A 22138-nucleotide genomic window follows, 5' to 3' on the forward strand; every position below is an offset into this window, starting at 1 on the left:
TTTTGCGTGACGTTCCGTGGAGAGCAAATGTTTGAGTACTTTAATTATAATAAAGTATCTATAAAGTATGTATCTCACCCGTGCTCGGACTGGCTTTTAATTATTGTCAAAACTCTAGAGTTTATTATTACTATTATAATTTTTATTATGCCATTGGTGAGGATGTTATCTACGGAAGAGGATTAGGGCCACACGTGAAACATTGATTTGAGTTGTTATTAAAGTCAGAACTCAAATACATTTTTGAGTGTGGCCCTAATCCTTTTCCTAAAGTAACCCCCAAAAAAACCTTCAAATAGATTTTTTTTTATTTAACAAAATCCATATACAAACAATATGTCTAAGATTCTTCACAGTATTATAAAGGATCAGGTGCAAAAATATAATACAAAATATAAAGAAGAAAGAAGACAAAAAAACCAAAAACATAACAGATAATATCTATAATTAAATATATTCATATTCTTCAATAATGTTCAAAATTTGCATTCATTTTTTTCCATAACGTTAAGTGCTTCAAACGGACCATATGTAAGTAGCTGCAAATGGTTCCTGCTTTGAGGGAGGAACTATTTAAAGTGCGCTCCACTTCCGGTGGGGTGACATTTGAGCTGCGCTCACTCAGAACCCAATCAGAAGGCGCTAGCAGCAGCAGTTAGCGGTTAGCAGCAGCAGTTAGCGGTTAGCAGCAGCAGTTAGCGGCAGCAGCAGCAGTTAGCGGCAGCAGCAGCAGCAGCAGTTAGCAGCAGCAGCTAGCAGCAGTTAGCAGCAGCAGTTAGCAGCAGCAGTTAGCAGTGACTAACTGTTAAAACACGTTAATGTCTGATGTCATCGCGTGAGTCTCTGAAGAGCAGCTGACGAGGTGACGTCACTGTTAACGTTTATAGTTTAAACTTATCAGAGTTAGCTTTTAGCCTGCTAGCTTAATTTAGCAGTTTAGCGCCGTGAGTTTCAACAAGTGTGTTGCTTTCCTCATCAGTTTTCCATCGGATTTGATCGATGGATTAAACAACGGCCTGCTCGTTTTCTTCACCGTGTCGCCGGCGGAGCTTCAGCGGGAAGGAGGAGGCTTCACAGGCAAGAGGGAGAGCGGCGTGACCGAGCCGCGCCCCCCGCCGGCCCCGGAGGAAGAGGAGGAGGTGTAGGAACAGGTGAACTCAGGTGAACTCAGGTGGAATATAACTGATAATAAGAGACTCGATCTTGAAAGACACCTGAGACACTTTGTGTAGAGGACAACACAAAGGACCACGTGACGGGACCAGGATACATTTAAAACACGGAAGTGATACAAGATTACAAAAAAATAAAAACATAAAGTGCGGTGCAATGTAGAATAACGTCCACTAGGGCTGCAACTAACGATTATTTTAATTAGCGATTCATCTTTCGATTATTTTCTGGATTAATGGATTAGTTGTTTGCTTCATAAAATCAATATAAATGTTGCAGCTCTATAGACGAGCATAAAGTGAGATAGTGGAAATTTAACTTAGATATTTATGCTGCAGCGTCAGTAGGCATTTGCAGGTATAAGACATTTTAGTATTCGTCATTAAATATAGAACTATCAGCTGGAAATTAACATGTGTGATACGATTTGATAAACTTTAATTTTTTTTCCAAAAAACAATTACAAAGGGATTTACAGTACGATTAAAACATTTCAGGACTGAGGCAGATAAGATCGGAGGATAAAATAATCCAGTATAATCCAATATTAAGATGCAGTTTCTGCTGAATGAAGGTTGGATGTAAGTTAATTTTGACCAACGTACCTCCGTTTGTAGAAAAGGTCGGATTTCCTTGATATATCCATCTTTTTCATCCAAGGGTGTTCAGATTCCACTCGACCTCCTTGTCCGACGAGACAGAAACAAGTCTGTTCCTCAGGCTCCCATCAGATCTTACCTCAATAGATTTGTGGTTGAGGGATTTAAAAATGAGATCAGAACTGAGCGAAAACGTCCGAAGTCAGATCGTCATTCTGAGCAAAGAAGGCTACTCGCAGCGTCAGATCGTGGACCGACTGAAGGTGTCCAAGGGGGCGGTGCACGGGACGCTGAAGCGCGTCGCGGAGACCGGCTCGGTCGTATCCAAGGCCCGATCGGGCCGACCCAAGGTGACCACGCCGTCGGAGGATCGATATATCGAGCTCAGCTCCCTGACGAACAGAAAGGCGACCTCCTCGCAGATACACGGCGCGCTGAACAAAGCACGCGAGACGCCGATCAGCAGGAGCACGGTGAAGAGAAGGTTGTGTTGCAGCAGGCCCAGAGGACGAGCCTCCAGACCGCCCATCGGCAGGGGGAACGAGGCCCGGCGCCTGGAGTGGGCCAGGAAACACCAACACCTCACAGCCGACGACTGGAAAAAAGTCCTGTTCGCCGACGAAGCCACGTTCGAGGTGGATGGCGACCCGACGGTGACACACGGCGGTGGAGGAGGAGGGAACTCCGTTCGAGTATGGGGCTGTTTTTCCCACTCGGGAGTCGGACATCTGCACAGAGTCGATCGCGCCTTGACAGAGGAGAGTTACCGCTTCCTTCTCCAGCGACACGCCGTTCCCTCCGGTCTCTGTCTCTGCGGCGAAGGATTCACTCTGCTGCGCGGCGACTCGAAGCTCTGCGCCGACTACCTGAAGACCAGAGAGGAGCAGGGACTCCTGACGCTCGTGAACTTGCCCCCACGGTCGCCCGACCTCAACCCCACTCGACACTTGTGGGAACACCTGAGGGCCGAGAGAGACAAACACTACGTGACGTCGCAGGAAGCTCTGTGGTGCGTCGTCAAGTCGTGCTGGGACGACGTGGAGCGCGAGGTTTTGCAAAGACTCGTAGAGTCCATGCCGATTCGGGTGCATGCCGTCGTTAAAGCTAAAGGGGGACGGACCAAATACCATATCTGACGTTTGTGTCACTGATTCAAACTGTTTGTGAATGAATAAAACTTTATTTCTTTTGAAACAAATGCAAAATAAATTAATCTAGATATCTTGACTACATCAAAAAAACCAAATCATTTTTATTGATATATTTCTGTGTTAAAAAGTTTCTCTGCCCATATCTTATCCTCGCTGCTGATGAAGATCCCTCCGTTTGCAACAGTCATCACCTTCCCGTCTTGGATCACAAGGTAAAACACAGTTTGACCAACAGGCGGCCAATCACGGGCTGTCACTGTCATCATCGTGTGTTCGGATCTTATCCAAAGAGTCCGACCGTCAGAGACTTACAGTGATCATCACGCAGTGTCAGGAGGCTTCACATCAGCTCTGCCTACACCGTATGTACACACACACACACACACACTGGACGTGCACGGTGCGTTTCCTTTTCCTTTGTGGCCGTGACAACATCGACTAACTGTCATATTCACACTTCAGGTTTCTGCACAAGACAAAAAACTACACACTCACATCTGACTTTATTAGGAGACTTAAGTGTGACGTTTAGTACGAGTCATACATCAGTACGCCACATGCTCTTTAATAATGTGTGAAGAAAAAGTACAATAGAGATGTAGTTGTGGCCGTGTTGTTGAGTCGCAACACGATAAGACATCGCAACGTGATTGGTTGGAACAGTAGATCCATATTTCAGTTTCCTCGGACGTTTGCACATATTAAAATATGGCTTTATTGTTACTGCAGTTGGTTGAAGTCGAATTTAGTTGGACTATTAAATATTAAATGTCCCATATTTCGTTGTAAATGTATAACTTAATTTTTAAAGGTGCCGTCTCTTGTTCGTTAGCTCTTGTTAGCCTGTAGCTCCTCCTCTGCTGTGCGTCAGTCTCCGGATGCTCCGGCCCCATTTATATCTAACAGCTCTCACGCTGACGGTGCACTTCCTGTTCCCGTTCCCCTCAGATTGAGAATAATGTAGGTAAACCTGCATCCTTAACCTCCTGCGATCAGTTTAGCCTGAAGAGTAATGGTGCATCCCTTTTTCCCCCCCAGCTTCACCTCCACCTCTAAAAATGTTCAGCTTTGACTTCCAGAATAATGCGTCTGCGTGCGTTTTCCCTCGCCCGCTCGTAACCTCTCGCTCTCGCATGACTCCAGAATAATGTAGACCTATTTATTTTTTCACTATCCGCCTCGACCCCCCGCCGCCGCTATCGGGCCCCCGGCTGTAGAATAATATAGGCGCATCTGTTCCGCTCGCCCTCCTAACCCCCTCAATTTCCCCGACACTTCAGGATAATGTAGATGCATCTATTATCTCGGCTCGCACCGAGCGCCGCTGTCTCCCCACATGTTTTTAGAATAATGTAGCTGCATTTACAACCTCACCCCACCTCCTCACGTTATCGTGGGACAAAGCGCCGCGCGACGTGAGCTGGAAAGTGTTCAGCGTTTCTTGCTGAAAGCTTCAAAGTCTCGCCAAAGAAATTTATTATTTCAGCTCATCAATTACACTCAGATCACTGAGGTTTCCATATTGTCTCCGTCGGCCGCTTCAACTTTCTCCCCCCTCTTCTCTCCGGAGACAAACACAGACCAGGATGAAACAAACGAGGAGCAGATAACAGTGTTGTTGTTGCTGCGTTAACACCCCCCCCCCCCCCCCCCCCCCCCGGCTTTTTATTTATCATATCTCCAAATGGCGGTGTAGCTGTTGTGCTGTGGTCAGGATACAGTGACCTTAGTTGATCAACTACCCCCCTCGGCAGCCTGATAACGGGGCTAATATAACAGCGAGCGTGCGAGGGGGGAAGGCGGTACTGTAATTATTTCTGCGCTGTCAGAGGAGGGAACGGACGCCGGCTCTCTCCACCCCCCTGCCGATTCAAATCTGAGGGGAAACTAAAAAGAGGAGGAGGAGGAGGAAGGGCCACACGCCAGTGAGACAAATATCAGCGACTGCGGCGACACGACTGAAATTGGACCAGTTTGTCATGCACGAGGCCACACACACACACACACACACACACACACACACACACACACACACACACACACACACACACACACACACACACGCGTCTGAGAGGCAGCAATGCAGCTCAATTCAAACTTTACTGGTTACACACATAATACTCACAGGTAGACGGTCTGAAAAAAAACAGGAGGAATCATCATCACACTCAGTTTTATAATAAATTACAAAAAACACAACATGAATTAATACTTACATTCAAATGTTTCACACCAAAGGAAGAAGAACCAACTCAAAGGAAGCTATTTCATATAGAGAGAGAGAGACGGGGGAAAAGCAAGTGAGGTTTGTCGAACATCGTAATTGGAATTTATTCTTAAACTGAATATACACATTTTCTTAAGGCGTCTATAACGACAACAATTAAGGTCTACGGAATTTCCGTATGCACCCTAAAGTACATATTAGTCTGAAGATTCATATGGTCCACATTTCTACAAAACAACAAAATAATTGATTGCATTTTGGCACGAATTTGGACAAATGGGCGGTTCCAGGAATATTTTTATTACTTTCTTAAACATTGTGCGATTTTTTGACTTTTCCCCAGAATTCTCAGGGAATAATTCATGGACCTTGATGGAACAAAAATCAGGCATATTAATATGTAGAAGTGCGGCTTGATTGAATTCAAGGGGCCTGGCAGGTATGAGCTCCGCTCAGTGACCTAGATTATCATTAGCAGTAAACGAACCCTGGATGTTTTCGTAGACTTTCTCTAGAAGCTGGAAACTGCTGATCGCTGTCAGGATCCGTTCTTGATTGGCTGAACACACCCGAGGAAGGAAATCATCTGCAGGAAGAGCAGCGACGAGGTACGTAGAGGCCGACAATACGGTAAGAATGAGGTCGTTTGTTTCCTACGTGTTGTCATGTCTTCTGGAATACTAATGAGAGTTGAGCCTTTAAATGTGCATTTATGTTTTTAAAATAAATGTTTGTTATAAGTTCTAGGTATTTAGTTGTATTTGTATGTTCTATTTATAATTATTTATGATTTTATCTAAAATATCAAGCGTCAATTACATGTCTTTGTCATAAAGGTTTAATAATGACATTTTAGGAATCATTGATTCAAAAAAAATAAATATAAATATATATATATATATATATAAATTGGCCTTTGTATCGGTATCTGGAATCTTGTTCACCCAAAAACACATCGGTCAGGCTCTAATTTCTATAACGTGTGTTCTTTCGCTTTTCCCCATATTTGAATATCTTCGCCCGTCAGAGGAAACCGATCACGCTGTGCAACGCTACGACACGATTCATACGTAGAAGTAAGTGTTCTTCTTCCTCTTTGTGTAATTTGGTGCGGTCACGTTTCCTGTCAGTCTCAACGTGTCCAGGTACATTAGATGGTCTGAGCTCCGGCCTGGTTCCTTCAGCGTCACTGCTCTGCTCTCGTTGTCACTCCGTCCTCTTTGTTTTGTCCTTTTTCTTCTCCACAACTCAAACCTCCCGTCATATTTTATTTCCTTTGATGCATCGGGAACAATCGCGGTCAAACTTTTCCCAAAACACATGTAATTACAGACCGTGTCCTCGGAGCTGCCCGGTGATTTACGAGCGACTCGGCCGGTCGTTGATTTTTCTTTTCTTTTAAACTGCCCGGATCTGAAACTCTTGAATTCAACCCAACTTCGTGTGACCTTGACAACAACAAACGCCGAAGCTGCAGCAGCTTATAATTGTTAAGGAACCAAGAAGAAGAAGGAAAAAAAGTGTCAATTGTGGCTTTTATTGTGAAGCCGGGAGGATGCATGGGCCCGTGTCGCCCGGTGATAGATGACATGATACCCGGCTTTCCTGATTTCGCAAATTTCTATGAAATGTGTCCCGGGTTCGTGAAGGCGAGGAGATAAGAGGCTGGAAGAGGCTCCGCCGGCCAATAGGATTCATCCATTTCTCCCTCTTATCTGCTGATGGAGGAGGACCCTCTCTCCTCTCTCCTCTCTCCTCTCCTTCTCCTACCTCCTCACCTCCTCTCCTTTCCTTTTGTTTCTTCATCACTTCTTTCCTTCTTGCACTCGTCTGTTATCTTCCTCATGTCGTCTCCTCTCTCCGTCTTCTCTCCCTTGTCACGGATCCCTTGTTTTTCTCTTCCTCCTCTTCCTCTTCCTAACTTCTCCTCGTCTCACCTCCTCTAGTTTTTCTTTCTCCTCCTCCACCTATTGTTACTGATCACTCTCCCTTCTTCTCTCCATCACTTTCCCATCCTTCACGTTTTCCATTTGCATCTCTTCTCCCCAGTTTACCTTCTTTAAAAAAAAAAACAACTACAACATAAACCTTTAACAGTTATACAGTGTTAACGTACGACGTTGTGTCATATCCAGTCGTTTCTCGAGCCTTTTATTAACCGTGTGAATTGGGCCCAGTTGTTTTCAGATGTAACGTCACACGTTGTGTTGCAGGTGTTAGCTTTACCACTCTTCGTACTATTTAATGTGATTATTGCATAAAAAAAGCAAATTTTCATGTCGTCTTATGGGCGCATTTGCCCGCCCGATCATTTACACACGAGAGTAAGGCGACCACAGAATATCCGCCCGTTGTCTGTCGGACCTTGTGAGGATCTCATCGCGTCACATGAATATGTGACATGTTAATGTTTTGGGTAAGTGAAACTACGGAGTCGTGTGGATTTGTGATGTCATCGCACAAAAAGGTTCCTGTGTGTTTAGTGCGAGCGGCGTCGTGGACCAGGCCCCGGCTCAGCTCTGCGTCTCCTCGGTGCAGCGCTGATGCAGTCGCTGCGTTTTCACTTAAGCTGTTTCGAACTTGTCTCTGAAATCCTCCTCACAGCTTCCGGTAAAACTGCCTCCTCTGCCGTTCGTCCGGCCGAGACACTAAATCTTCTTTAAGACACTTCAACCCTTTTTTCTGTCTTTTTATTTTTTTTTAAGATCCCTTAAAACAACATTGATTGTTTCCCAGAATGACTTTCTGTCACCGTGGTAATGATTATGCAGATGTGGCACAACCTTTCCGTTTGACGGGCGGTTCCCACGGGGGACGGCGGTGACACGGCGGGTGTTGCCACGCCGACAGGCGACCGACATGCCCCCCCCCCCGTCCACCCCACCTGACCCTTCTCCTTGTGCTTAGCGTGGCCTTTTCCTGAGTTAGGAGGATTTTTAACTACCGTTCAACTCCGAGTTAAGTGTCAAACAAACAGATCGAAATTGTAGATTTGATTAAAAAACTGTCATTTTTTTCCCTGAATATAAATTTAAAGCAAAACAATATTTTTACAATGTAAACTTATAATATAGTTAAAAATCACAATTTCACGTAACACATAAAAGTTACTGAAACCATTCATATGCAAGTATATGAAATTGTAAAAAAAAAAAATCAAACACATTGGACAAGTCACATAATTCACAATAAAACTATTTCACATTTATTTCATAGTCCTTCCTTATCATAAGAGACCATTTTGTTTAATTTGTTGATTTATTTTTTTATCACAGTATAAATATCAATGGAAAAAGTTAAGCTGAATTAAATTAACCACCAGAAAATGTATATGTTGTCATTTTATTTAATGTTAATTTTATTTTGTAAACAAAGTGGTTTCCAAAATGATTTGTGAACCATTAATAAAGTCTGTCTTTATATTTAATATTTTTTACATTTTTACATTTGCTAGTAAATGTGATTTCAAAGAATTTGTTAATTGTAAAAATCTTTATTCTGTATCTAATTTTGTAAAGTGTTTAATATGAAAACTTAAACGTATATTTTTAAATGTGAATACACTTTTTGTTGATATGCCACTAAGTTATTTTTTGTGATTTCTCCGCGTGGTCAGTATGAAACAGAAATGATTTGTGTCTTCACGCTGTTGCCTGGAACTATTGTTGTAAATCAAAACCTCTTCTTGACGTCTGATCCCACAGAAACTGATTTTTTGTAAAAAATATATATTTTGACACGTATGAATTAAAGGTGTTTGAACTGTGACAGAGTGGAACCTCCTGTCTCCTCGCCGCCTCTCCCCTCCTCCAATGACAGGCCCCGCACTGATTTATTCTCTCTGATGATTGGCCGTCTGCCGTCTCGGTGACAGCGAACCTTCTTCATCATATCTCCACTTTTCCTCCTCGTCTTCTGCAAATCATTTTTCCTTTCATACCAAGTTTTTTTCTTCCTCCTCTTCTTCTTCCCTCCCTCCCTCCCTCTGCCACGGGACTTTATTTGACAGGAAATATTCCGGGCGATGTGGCGTGGTTGTAGATCTGGGGCCGTGGCAGACGCCATCGATCGGGCTCATTTACATACATAAATCTATCGGCTATCTGACACTTGCCAATATTCCGGGCAGCGGGGAGCGGCGGTGCTGAGTCGGCCGGGTCACATTATCATTGGTGATGGAGCTTTGATGAAGTGTGACAGCGCCGCACAGCTGCTGACCGACCGGCCCGAAGACCTATAATAATATACTGTAAAAAAGAAAATCAAGGACATATTTGTCAGGATATATTTATATTTATGTATAATATATTTTTTTAAACCATATGACAAAAATATATATAGATTTATATCAACTGTGCAGTTCGTCACACTGTATATTGGTATTGGTAAAACATATTTTGATCCGTTGTTGACGGTGACGCTCCAGGGTCTTAAATATCTCAAATATCTCAAATATCTCAAATATCTCAGCTCTTTCTTTTCAACATCGCCGGTCCTAGTTTCTGTAACTAAGCAGTCAACTGCAAAGTAGACAATCTACTTCCTGTTTACTGCTCACGTGATTCTCTGGTGCGTTAGTGTGGACGGAGGTTATTTGTCGTCATGCAGAGTTAAAGTGCTCGTCGGCCGTAGTTTCTGTTTGGTGCTAATGTGGACGTTCGCAAAATCTGCTAACACAAGCGAGAACAAGCGCAGCCTCAATACGACACCACGACGATTTACAGTATTTAAAAATAAAGTTCTCATATTAGCATCTTGTGTTGACAATCCAGATTCCAGTTACAGTGTGAACCAACCGGTCTGATCAGGATTAACTCCGTTTATGTCTGATTCATTTCCTGAGTTACTCCGCCGACACACACAGCTGCACGTCATCTGTCGAGACCCGGTTAGACCACAGAAAATATTGTTTTTATATTCTGCCTTCTTTAAGTGGCCTCTTTTGCTATCAGGGATCAATAAAAGTGAGAATATTTTTCATGTTTAACAGGCAGAATCTGACGTGTTGTTGTTGTTGTACCTGGCTGAGAAGATGAACCGGCTCCGACCGGACGACTTCGGGACAAATTGGACCGATCTCTTCAAACAAAGACACAAAGACAGGTGGAGGTGAGTTTCTGACTTCTTCCGGGTTTGTCCGCCAAACATTTGTCAATGAATTTAAATCAATTCATTTACGATCTTTTACTTTTTTTAAAGTGCTTTTCTGCATTGTGTGTGTGTGTGTGTGTGTGTGTGTGTGTGTGTGTGTGTGTGTGTGTGTGTGTGTGTGTGTGTGTGTGTGTGTGTGTGTGTGTGTGTGTGTGTGTGTGTGTGTGTGTGTGTGTGTGTGTGTGTGCGCGCGTGTGCGCGCAGCCTCTAGTTTCTGTCGGAGGAAAGGTCAAAGCAGCAGAGAGAATTAATTGAAGAGTGAGAGAGCACAGCTGGCTCTGTCAACCAGGCGTGTGTGCGTGTGTGTGTGTGTGTGTTTTATGAATCAGATAACCATATAAAGTCCAAGTCCGTAGAGGGAGAAGAAAAATAAATCATTAAAAACAACAAGGTTTTTTTCGCAGCTTGTTCTTAAGTGTTTCTGTTCATGCAGATCTGTGTGCGTCTGTCCTTGTATGTGTGCGCTCATATATATTTGTGTATTTTTGTTTACCGTTTACATAATTTCCTCATATTCAGTATTTATTTAGACACAGGACAGACGACACTGTGGCTCCAGACGTCCTTCACACGTCACCTTTAACGTCAGGTTTAAATGTTTCCCTCATTAAAATGGTTCAGTCATCTCATAAGTTAATACATCTATTAGTGAGGTTGTCATCAGTGACCGTATCTTCTCACCCACCTGCATGTAACTGACCAGAGACCAGTTTTTCCTCTTGGATCACGTTGTAACTATGAATCTGTTTGACTTCAAAAGATTTTTTTAAATGGGGCCAAGGTTAAAAAATAAAAGAATTCTTCTTTAACTACGATATATTTTATAGAAACACAAGGTCATAAAAATAATATATCCACCACAGATTAAACGACCGAAACCTTTAAATAATATTGAAAACTTTTTGTGAGTGATCTGAAAATCTATTTCAAATTCATGTGGGTGGAATATTTGCTTTGCATCTCTAGGAAAGTGTGTGTGTGTGTGTGTCTTTGTGTTTTAAATATATATTTTATTTAGTTCATATATACAGTTTAACAGTTGTAGTTAATTTGCAGATTATAGACTCAAAACATTTGTCCATTTTCTGAAATAAAACATTTATACACTGAAATATTAAACTGTACATGTATATATAATAAACTAGTTAAAATTAGCTCCACTTTAAAAAGCAGGTAATAATAAATCAATAAAAAAGTACTTAATTAACTCATTTAATTCTCAGTTTTACTTTTTATACTTTAATTCTCTTGACCTGTAACTTAGTATTTTTTAGTGTCATTTTATATAGTAATATCTGTGTGCTTATGTGTGTGTATACTCTGTGTTTGTGTGTGTGCTGTTGATTGTGTGTGTTTGTGTGTGTGTGTGCTGTTGATTGTGTGTGTGTGTGTGTGCTGTTGATTGTGTGTGTGTGTGTGTGTGTGTGCTGTTGATTGTGTGTGTGTGTGTGTGTGTGCTGTTGATTGTGTGTGTGTGTGTGTGTGTGTATGTGTGCTGTTGATTGTGTGTGTGTGTGTGTGTGTGTGTGTGTGTGTGTGTGTGTGCTGTTGATTGTGTGTGTTTGTGTGTGTGTGCTGTTGATTGTGTGTGTGTGTGTGTGTGTGTGTGTGTGTGTGTGTGTGTGTGTGCTGTTGATTGTGTGTGTTTGTGTGTGTGTGCTGTTGATTGTGTGTGTGTGTGTGTGTGTGTGTGCTGCCTCATTACCTGGCAGTGTTCCCGGTGCAGCGTCGTCGTGGGAACGCACCGTGACAACCTCGCTGCTTTCGTATGCAGGTGAACGGCGCTGATGGCGGCGCAGAGTTAATAGTTCTTCTGTGGCGAAGCTCTGATCCGTCCACACACACACACACACACACACACACACACACACACTCACACTCCCCCTCCTCCTCCCCCACGCCGTGATACAAACACCAAGTGGCACAATTTAATGAAGTTCTGTTCTTTAAAGCAAGTGGCGGTTTGCAGGGGCGGCGGGCGGAGCAGGGGGGTCCGAGCACCTCGCTGCTCCTTCAGCTCATCTGTTTCTTTGAATAGTTTCCACGAGCCGATCGATGCGTCTCTTTTCTCCTGGCCTTTCGCCGCTGTCACTCGTCATTGAGGCATGCAAATTCGTGTCAGAAACTGGCCCGACACTTTTCCTTGTCGGGGGGGACGGGGGGACGGGGGGACGCCGCAGCTCAGCAATAAACGGGGTGAAGGCCTCGTTTCTCAGGAGACGGAGAGAGAGAGACCTTTTCCATCAAAGTTTTCTCTCTCCGTCCTGACAAGATGTGGATGTGAAAGGACACCTGGTAAAGTTCATTTCTTCATAGACGGAGAGCAGCAGGAAAGTCAGAAGAAAGAGGGGGAGGAAAGAAAGAATAAGTTCTTTGACAGTCGACTGGTTGAGGCAGGAAAGGATTTCGATGCAACTGGAACCAGAACGGTGGGAAAAGTTCACGGTACTGAGCGAAGAAACTCTCCCCTGGAATCTGTCACGGTGCGTTCACGGCAAACGCGACGAGATCACACACAGACTCCATGCTGGGACACGAAGTTGACATTAATGGCCTTTATACTACATTTGCTTCACTCGCTTGAGTTGAAATATTCCTGTGACGTGTTGTCGTGAGAGCCAGTCACGGCGAGATCCTCCCTCCGTCCCTGTCGTCAGACGTCCTGACCTTTGTATCGTGACCGGGTGAAGGAGAGGAGCTGGACAGGAAGTGAGCGAGGAAGTTGGACGCTAGCTTTAGCCCCAGCTAGCACAACCGGCTCTGTGGGGCTTTCTCTTCGACAGGTCATGTCTACGTGTTTGTTTGTTCCCAGGAGGTTTGTCGGAGAAGGAACGGGCCAATATTCGTGAGTCCTGCTCTTTCACGTTATTCGCTCGAATAACAAATGATCCTTCGGCCAAACTCAGGTGAGTATGGCAACATTCAACAGGACGTAGAGACATGGAGACTCACGCGGAGGTCGGTCCACCTCATGGAGCTATATTTCACTCATATATGAACACAGAGTTATGGACAATAAATACAATTTCTGAGGATAATATCTTCTTAATATTACAGACTGTAGCTTTAATAATATAAATCTGAACAATTCCTGTTTCTGTTAATGGAATAATGTGGAAGTCGTTCACTTCTGCCCATCAGTGTTTTCTCAGCGTGACCGATTCATTTCAAAGTTATTCTTTTGTTCCCACTCAGGAGGTTTTGTCGTTAATGAACTTCCATACACCCGTTATTCTGCAGCGAGCGACACAGAAACTATCGCTAAAATTGTCTCTCGTCCATCAATTATGTGCATTTATTTAGCTGAGCCTTTGTTCAGCCGTATCGATCTCTGGTTTCCGCCCGTCCACTGATCTGCTCCGCTCATTTTAATTGCTGCTGTTGGTGTTTTCTCTTAATGCAAACTCAACAAATCCTGCGTACGTGGCACATCCACACAGCCTCCAGACATCAGGGGACGCCCTCGCTCCATTTCCCCGCGAGTCTTCTGCTGTTAGTCTCATCCGGTCAACGTGTTGGTCCTTTTTCTCTCTGGTAACTTGACCTCGACGTTTGAGCTTCGCGGGTCAAAGTTGGTTCCACATCGATCCGCTGGAGGAGGGAAGTTATTTAAAGTTCTCTGCCACTTGACGCTCCCTCGCCAACAACTTCAGCCATTGTTGCGTTCATGAGACGCAGGGTTATGACAACACGTCCCCCCGAGCGGCGCCATCTTCTGGACGGGATGCTACACTGACGAGTTTGTTCGCCAGGGCTTTAAACTTTGGCTAGTAAGATTGTGAAGTTACCAGCCAACTTGTCTGAAGCAACCGACGGTGGTACGCGTTGGGTGGCTTTGCCAGACTGGTCTCCTTTTCTTTTCCTCCAAGAAATTTGTGAAAATGTTTCTTTGTCTTGGAAACTTCTCATCTTTATCTGGCAGCGCTGCTCGTTGAGCTAATCCTACACCTTCCCACAAACGCCTATGTGGCGACGCGTCACACGACCGGCGGCTACGTGTCTGTGGCGTGCGCGGCGTCGCTGACGAGCGAGCGCCGCCGAAACGGACAAGACGGACGGAACAAAACATAGGAGCTGAAAAATCAAGGAGTTGAGTTCACGTTAGTTTGGGGAAGAAACAACAAACGTGGAGATATTAGTCCGGTATCAGAGTTCTTGTCTGGTGGAGTCACAGCGACACGTCCCGACACGACCGACCTCGTCACATATTCCTGCCGACGACAGCGAGAGAGTCGGACACGAAATGAGAGAGAAAAGACCTTTTCTGGAAAGTTTGGTCGGTAAATGCCGACACGCTGAGAATGTGAAGCGGCTCTCGGGTAAAGTTCACCTCCGTCTGCCGCCGGATGAAACTGACAAACAGCAAATTGGGGAGAGGGAGAAAAAAAAGAAGTAAAAAGAGCAGAAGGGGAAGAAAAAGAGGAAGAACGGAGAGAAGAGTGGAGAGTAGAAGACAGTAACTGGGCTCAGGTCCTTCACCACGTCTTCAATTCCATGGACCAGTGTTTCGTCAGAGTCTCTAATCTGTAATCTGAAGGTAAAAGTGAAGAACCACATTTAACAAAACCACAAAGGTTTGTAGAGAATAATCTCCACAGATTAATTCTTTCTTTGTCCGTGTGGAAGATTTTCGAGGCTTCGGTCGAAATTAAATCTGTAAAGAACAAATTAATAGACGAAGAATGTCTGGACATTTATTTAATACATTAATCAGATTACATACGACGTTCCCAGCTGGACGTCCGTGACAGCAGAGGCTGCTGGGAGATCTGGTCCTTATGACCTTTCCCTTGTTTCCTCCCTTTACAAACCTCACCTGCTCCTCTCCCCCTCTCCTCTCCTCCCCCTCTCCTCTCCTCTCCTCTCCTCTCCCTCTCCTCTCCTCCCCCTCTCCTCTCCTCTCCTCTCCTCCTCCTCTCCTCTCCCTCTCCTCTCCTCCTCCTCTCCTCTCCTCCTCCTCTCCTCCCCTCCCCCTCTCCTCTCCTCCTCATCCTCCTCTCCTCCTCTCCTCCCCCTCTCCTCTCCTCCTCCTCTCCCCCTCTCCTCTCCTCCTCATCCTCCTCTCCTCCTCCTCTCCCCCTCTCCTCTCCTCCTCATTCTCCTCTCCTCCCCTCCCCCTCTCCTCCCCTCCCCCTCTCCTCTCCTCCTCTCCTCCCCCTCTCCTCTCCTCCTCCTCTCCCCCTCTCCTCTCCTCCTCATCCCCTCCTCTCCTCTCTCTATGTCCTCACTCCGTCTCCTTTCCTCCGCTCTTTCCTTCCCTTCCCCTCCACCTTTACCTCGTAGCTCTTTACCTCTTCCTCTCACCTGTTACTTCATCTCCTCTTTCTCTCTCAATCATCCTTTTCCTTTTTCTCATCCCTTTTCCATCTCTCTTTTCATTTACCCACTTCTCTTCTCTGTTCTCCCCTCCTCCCTCCGTCTCCTCCTCTCTGCCTCCGGCTTATTAAGATTTCAAAGATACAAATGGTGGCGGGCTGATTGCTTTCAGAGGAACTGCCTTTAATAATTACAGGTGGAGAAGCACTGGGTGACGTCGGCGGAGCAGAGACTAATGGAAAACTAGATTTTTTTCACTGAATTAGTGTGAGGAGGAGGAGGGGGGGGTCCATATATTGACAAGCCATCAGCAGCCACAGATCAGGAGAAGTGCTTCAGACTTGTCGGAGAGGACGGCGGCAAACTGGCTCTGATGCTCCGTGGCATCTCGATACGCTTCCTGCCGCCGCCGCCGGCGAGGACGAGGATCAAACCTCTTTTATTCTGGTGACTCCCTCCTCCTCCTCCTCCTCCTCCTCCTCCTCCTCCTCCTCTCGTCCAGGAACCTGAATCAAAATGTAAATGGCGGCGCCCTCGGAGGCGCCGGGGCCCTGGGATCTGCTCGTATCGATTGTACCAAGTGAGAGTCTGAGTCGCTCTGGTCGACAACCCAATGTGTTCCCCCCCGACGCTCTGTGACAGGAATTACCCAGAGTTCAACTTGGCGCTGGACTCTGCTGTTAATGACATTTCTAATTTCAGAGAGCAACGCGCTCACTTCAGGGCATCGGAGCCAAAGTCTCTCGGTTCTCCGTCCTCGCCTACACGAGGATTTTTATTTTTTTAAACGCATTCCGATTCCGACATTTTCGTCCACGCGAACAGCGTTTTAAATCACAGCTCCGTCCCGGGATGAGGAGACTTAATCTCCATTTTCAGTGTTGTGCACACGGGGGAGAAGAGTATTTAGTCTTTTGACGTCATTGTCATTTCTGATTGGCCCTCGCAGGTTGTCCTCCATCGCCACCCGTTGCTCTGACGTGCTCTTGACGGGGTGACCATGTTGGGACACGTCCGACTCAGGTTGTACTGGTTCTAGTGACGCGTTCACACGAGTCACTCGCCAGAGTAACTTTGCGTTTGTGTTGATTTGCGTTATTCGTGCGGGAAAAAACGGGCATAAGCACGATCCCGTTCTTCTTCCTCCCACAAACACACGTGAAGTGTGCCGGCGTCGTTCGCTCAGGGGCCATGATGAAAGCGGCTCAATGGACCGTGACGTAAAGCACGGATTCCAAAGCAACACACGTTTTCACAACAATTACACAATTTTTCCATCTTTTTCAGTCGTAAACTTGCGACTTTAATGTTTTAGTTTTCTCTCTGAATATTACCCCCTCTGCTCCGTGATTATTTTTGTTCTCCTACAATGTCCCTACTACGCCGCCGTGCGAATACAATCTGTACCTGAAGAGTTGTGGGTCCCGGCTGCAGAAGGAACTGGTCTGTCTCAGCCTCCATGAGGAGCTGGTGTCAGAGCAGCAGGCGTTCGACCTCCTCAGGAGTTCAGACGGTGGAGATCAACTCTGGAAAGCGGCCTCCAGGGGGGAGTTTTGGTTTCTCTCCCCCCGAAACGGAAATTAAATTTCCACGCTTGCTGCCGTACAGTAAACACACCACGTACAGGAGGCAGCGTTTGTGTATTTAAAAAAGAGAAGTCCATGTGAGGTAATGTGGGGGGGGGTTGATGTGATGATGTGTATGATGTGTTGTGTTGCGAGCGCTGACCGATCCATCCATCATCGGCTCGTCGTCTCTGCTGCTGCTCGCTCCTCAAACGCCGTTTTTGTTTGGAAACCATCCATCATGTCCCCGAGCGTGACGCTCCGGCCAAAAGACACCCCGACCGTGTGTGTGTGTGTGTGTGTGTGTGTGTGTGTGTGTGTGTGTGTGTGTGTGTGTGTGTGTGTGTGTGTGTGTGTGTGTGTGTGTGTGTGTGTGTGTGTGTGTGTGTGTGTGTGTGTGTGTGTGTGTGTGTGTGTGTGTGTGTGTGTGTGTGTGTGTGTGTGTGTGTGTGTGTGAACTATGCATTGAAACAACTTTCAACAAACAACAGAAGCGGCCGTGAAGTCGTTCCCAGGATATTTTTCACACGACTTGACTTCACGTAGGTGAAGTGAAAAAAAAAGATTCTCGGAAAGAATTTTCTTTGTTTAGTCTCAAATTTTGTTTAATAAGACCTCAGTCTCTGTCAGTATTCACGTGTATAATATGTCGATTGACCAGGATCCATCTTCATCATCTCATCTTGTGAAACTGAGCTCGGTGAGTTTCATCTTAAAACTTCTTACGTGTGCAAAAATGTTGAGCTGAAGTTTTATGAATTTGCATTTGGGCGGCGGGAGACGCTACAGGTAGGTGGCGCTATAATGTAACCAGCAGCTACACTACCACAGACAACATTATTATATTCATAACTTTGTATCTTATTAAATTGTATTAAACAATGCAGAAAATATATATGTATTTCATTTAAAAATATATATTTTTTGTTTTGTTTGGTTGTATTTATTTTCTTTTTAATTTATGGTTGTTTATTATGAAGTTTATGGTTAAACTGGAAATCCTCAAACGTCATTTACATTTTATTGTAGTTTGGTAACTAAATTATTAAAACTAATTTGGTGTTTTTAAATGTACATATTGGCCGACATACATTTTTCCAGTTTCAGAACTCCCAAATATGGGCCTCCAAAAATTCCATATGTCATGTCGCTAACCTGCTAAAAATTTGCATTTGCAATAAACTGTACCTGGATCAGATCAGATTCTTGGTAATTGTCAATTATGAGCTCAAATATCAGCCACTTTTCTAACGTAGACATTTTTCCATCTGAAGTTTTAAAGTTTCACATTCGACGGAAGCTGAAACGATGATTTACTCTCGGAGAAATGGAGCAGAAACTCGGGCGCTTGAATTAGTTCTTCACCACCAGACAGACCGGACCTCTTTATCTAGGTCTCCCCCTCCCCTCCCTCACGTTGGCCTGCTTCCCGTACATCTGTGGACTCAAAGCTACAAATGACGTGATTATGATATATCATGTAACAGAGAAAGTCTCTTTGTTCCTCCGTAAAAAGAAAAGAAATCAATACCTGGGCGGCGCGGAGCCTTGAGGGGCCGCGGCGCCGCCTCTGGAGCGGCCCAGGTAAGGGTAGGGCCCGCCCGGGGGCGGGGGAGGAGGAGGGGGGAGTTTGGCGGCCTCAGAATTGCTGATTCCACATTTAGCCTGACAGTGATGCATGCGTCGGCCGCCGCGTCCGGTTAGCCCGGTACCTGAGGGTCCGGGCCGACGAAGATCAGCTGCGGACCAGGACGGGGTTAAGGATGGAGGAGGGAACCTGGAGCTTTATTTTTAGAACCAGCAAAGTCTGGGAGGGAGGAAAGATGGAGGAGACGGAGGGGAGTATTTTATTTTCTGTGAGGGTGGGAGACGAGGGAGTTGAGGAGACCAAGAGAGAATTTAAATCTGCTAGAACTTCTGGCTTGAGAACTTTACCGTGTCGAGATGTTAGGTGAGGAAATGATGAGGAAATGTGGACTCATGCACAATTGATCTTCAACATAACATTACATTAACCTTCTGTTCCTTCTGACGTCTCCGTGTTTCCAGATCGCAGCTGTTGTCTCCCAAAGTGAAAAGACGACAAAACCTATTAATGAAACTTTGTCGACGTCAAGGGGAGAAATAAAGAGTGAAGTCAGGTTGTGATCATCGTCAGCTTATAATCACTCTACACGTATTAGAAATAGGTTTTCTCCGTGTGACTTCATCTGAACCTTTGTGTCTTCTTCCTCTTCTCATCTTTTTTATTTTCCGTCTTCAGAGGCGACACAGATTCGTCCAAGGTTTGGATTCCCTGCTGGTGAAGTTCCTCCAGGGGGCGCTGTCCGGCCTGAGAGACGTAAGAAACACAAAATACTCCAGGTGATTTAACTCTCTCTCTCTGCTCCCGGTCGCTGGTGTTGACCTTCGACCTCTGACCTCTCGGCGGAGCGAGTCAAGGGGTCGTCATTGGACGGAGCCGGTGGTTTAGATGTTGGGATTCGACTGATGTGTCGCGTTCGGTTGACTTCTTTTTACCTTTATCTTGACTTTTGTTTCCGATTTTAGAACGAGAACTGTAGTTTCAGTGTTCTGCTCTCGTCTCCAGTTTCAGTTTGTGCTTCAGAGAGTCTGTTTGTTTTCAACCTGTTGTTTCCTGTTATCTCAGAAAGTTCAACTTTGTCACCGTCGACGGAGAAGACGACAAAAAAACTACAATGAAACTTCGTCGCGTCTCACGAAGCCTCAAACCAAAGAGTCTTCTCAAATGAAAACATCCAATAATCACTTTAGACTTATTAGAAAGACGTTTTCTCCGTATGACCGAAAAGAAATCAGAAGTGATGTTTTACAGTTTATCTCCTTTATGGCAGCGGCGCCGACAGGAATCTGTTGACGACAGATAACAGAAGTCGGATTCGTAAAAAGGAGCTTGAAAGACCCGGAGTGAAAGATGAAGCCGAGGTCCCGACGAGCAGGCGAGTGAAACCTGGGACAGGATGGATGGATGTGTCCCCCGGCCACGGAGACAATGAGCCTTTTTTTTTCGCAGTTGCTCGTCTTTGTCTTTGGAGAAGCTCAGACTGAACTCAGCTTCCGACCGACCACCAGGAACCAGAGGTACGACAGTTGACGATAAGCTCAGGTGCGTTCACACCCGCCTCGCTTTGGTCTGAACCTCCGTCTTTTCAGTTTGGGTCTGAATCTCCGTCTTTTCAGTTTGGGTCTGAATCTCCGTCTTTTCAGTTTGGGTCTGAACCAAGGTCGCAGGTGTGAATGGTTCCTGGGACCTTGACCACGGATCAAACTGAACCGTGGTTCGGTTCGTTAGCAGCGTGAAAAAAACTATTGTTTGGATGATTCTGACTTTCGGACCAATGACAGGAAGCTGAGGCGGCGAGCTACAGAATCATAGAAGGACAAACAGAACCTGAAAAAGAAGAAGAGGGAGACTGGGGGAGTGGGCGGGGCGTCACGGTGCGTTCGCTGTCTGTCAAGCTGCAGGGACGAGGGAGAAATTCTCTGCTGGAGAGTCGGGGCTCAGGTTTGCCATCTGTCGGCTGTGACGGCTGGACTCATCGATCCAACTACCGGGGTCACACCCGGACCCTGACCCCCCTAACCCCCCCACTCCTCACAACACTGCCTGACACACACACACACACACACACAAGCAGGTTTAGGTAAGAGACAGTCATTTTCCCATAGTGACGGCCGTCACTTATCCTCCACGCCGACCCCCAATCAGACCCTCTACACCCTCCATCACTCTGTGTGTGTGTGTGTGTGTGTGTCTGTGTGTGTGTGTGTGTCTGTGTGTGTGTGTGTGTGGTAAACGGTCAGATCACAGGAAGCTGGATGAATGTTGTCAAAGCCTCGTTGATGTTTAAAACATTAAATCATATAATAAATTCATGAATAAGTGATAAACTGAATCTTTTGTCAGGTTCTGGGTGATAATCTAACATTTGTCGATTAATAAGTCGATCATTTATCACTTGATTTGAATTGATGATCTTCTGGTTCAGGTCGTGTAAAAAGAAATGTTTAGTTAAAAAGACAAGATTTTGATTCAAACCCTGTAATTTTCCTAATGTAGCAAAAAAAGTCATTAATATAAACATTGACACTGATCAATAATCAAAATCTTTATTTATCTTTTGCAGTAAAATCATTTTTCGGGCAGTTAAATGTAAATTACATGAAACGATTCGTTATTATTTGAGAGGCAGAAAACGTATTAACTTGGCTCCTCTGTGTGTTTATACAAATATATATATATACACATATATATGTGTACATATACTAATATGTACATTTCTTCATTTCTCCAGAGCGTCCCGTCCCTCCGCTGCAGAACCGGACCAGGTCCAACTGAGGATGGATCCCGGAGTGGAGTTGCTGAGCAGAGAAGCTGCAGCTCGTCTGTTCACATTAGACAACGTCGTCGACAGGACGTGAACTCGTGCTCCGGTGTCGCAGGTTCCACCTCTGACCTCTGACCTCTGACCCCTCCGGTGGAACAGCTACACGTAAACGGTACAGTCCACTTTTCACGTGATGATAAAACACTTTGATACAAACAAGTTTTTTCCCTTTAAGCTAAAATGGTAAAAAAAAAAAAAAATTAATAAAACTGTCTTGATACATTAAAAAATAAAGAAGATAAACACAAACAGACAAATTAATTTTCTCAAAACCATCCAGTGATAAAAACGCAGGTCAAAGATCGTAGCCATAGAAACCAGTGGTGATGAAAACTGAAGAAAACAGCAAAGAAGTAAAACTGTAAAACACACACACCGACACATACACACACACTCACACACACACACACTCGGAGGCCAAGGCAGCAGGAAGTGGACGGTCCAGTTTTTCTTCTTCATTAGTGTTTGTGCTGCAGGTGTTAAATAATATTAATGACCTCCAGCGTCGTTACTTACCTCGGCACTCGCTCGCCTCCAGCGATTTCAT

General features: G+C 45.1%; 2 long non-coding RNA genes across 6 annotated transcripts in view; both read left to right on the top strand.

Annotated features, from left to right (window-relative positions):
- Positions 1–4565: 4565 nt before the first annotated feature.
- Positions 4566–11663, top strand: LOC124849708. Its single transcript, XR_007030151.1, has 4 exons — positions 4566–5758; positions 6178–6226; positions 10141–10259; positions 10506–11663. It is a non-coding gene; the product is annotated as an uncharacterized LOC124849708 (long non-coding RNA).
- Positions 11664–15541: 3878 nt separating this feature from the next.
- LOC124849707 overlaps positions 15542–22138 on the top strand; it is a 22880-nt gene continuing 16283 nt past the window's right edge. Inside the window, exons 1-4 of one of the 5 annotated variants that reach the window (XR_007030150.1) lie at positions 15542–19323; positions 19446–19546; positions 20038–20284; positions 21499–21703. This is a non-coding gene — a long non-coding RNA (uncharacterized LOC124849707). Of the gene's footprint in view, positions 19324–19445; positions 20310–21498; positions 21704–22138 lie in introns of all 5 variants that reach the window. The other 4 variants (XR_007030149.1, XR_007030148.1, XR_007030146.1 and 1 more) reach the window with 4 other exon arrangements.

This window comes from Scophthalmus maximus, chromosome 19, assembly GCF_022379125.1.
Source record: "Scophthalmus maximus strain ysfricsl-2021 chromosome 19, ASM2237912v1, whole genome shotgun sequence".
In the NCBI taxonomy this organism is placed as follows: Eukaryota; Metazoa; Chordata; class Actinopteri; order Pleuronectiformes; family Scophthalmidae; genus Scophthalmus; species Scophthalmus maximus.